The 747-nt window shown below is 34.5% G+C and overlaps 1 protein-coding gene across 1 annotated transcript in view; it reads right to left on the bottom strand.

Moving 5' to 3' along the window:
* The window catches only part of LOC105515657 (olfactory receptor 3A1), a 56,783-nt gene that overhangs the window by 36,488 nt on the left and 19,548 nt on the right, over positions 1 to 747 (bottom strand). The window lies entirely within an intron of this gene.

Raw genomic sequence — 747 nt, 5'->3', positions numbered from 1 at the left:
AAAAAAAAAAAAAGAAAATCTACTTCATGCTCTACAATAAATATTTGAATAAATATACAAAGAATATCAATTTGAAGATGTATCCAAATCTTACACTGTCGAGATGCCAGACATCATAATTTAGCTACACTCATACCTGAGATGTCCTCTTAAGTCTTTCCCCTCTAGACTAGACAGACTTCTCCACAGAATCAAGAAATTGGGTATCATTTTTTAAAAAAAATTCCCTAGAACCCAGCACACAAGATCACCATTAATGTTTTCTGAGTAAACAAACGCTGCATCCCTCCTCACTCCTACCTAAACTCAATTCACCTCCTCTTCAGAAAGACCAGTTCCTCCACCCCTTTGTGTTCTCCATCTTATGGAAGATAATTATACAGACAACAAAAGATTCACTGTAGGTGACCTATGCACATGGGTTCTGATATCTGTGTCTAATTTCATACCTCTTTCTGCTTCAAACCACAAATGGACATTTAGGTCCCAGTAAGCAAGGCCCACACTTTCTTATATGAAATATTTTTAAACTTCATTTTTTATTTTAGTAAAATATGCATAACATAAAATGTATCATTTAACCATTTTAAGTGTACAGTTCAGTACCATTAAGTACATTCACTTTTTTGTGCAACCTCACCACTATCCTTCTCTGGAACTTTTTCATCTGCACTTTTTTTTTTTATACTTACATTCTAGGGTACATGTGCACAATGTGCAGGTTTGTTACATACGTATACATGTGCC

The sequence above is a fragment of the Colobus angolensis genome, unplaced genomic scaffold (assembly GCF_000951035.1).
Source record: "Colobus angolensis palliatus isolate OR3802 unplaced genomic scaffold, Cang.pa_1.0 Scaffold267, whole genome shotgun sequence".
Classification (NCBI taxonomy): Eukaryota; Metazoa; Chordata; class Mammalia; order Primates; family Cercopithecidae; genus Colobus; species Colobus angolensis.
This window is presented reverse-complemented; position numbering and strand designations above follow the sequence as displayed.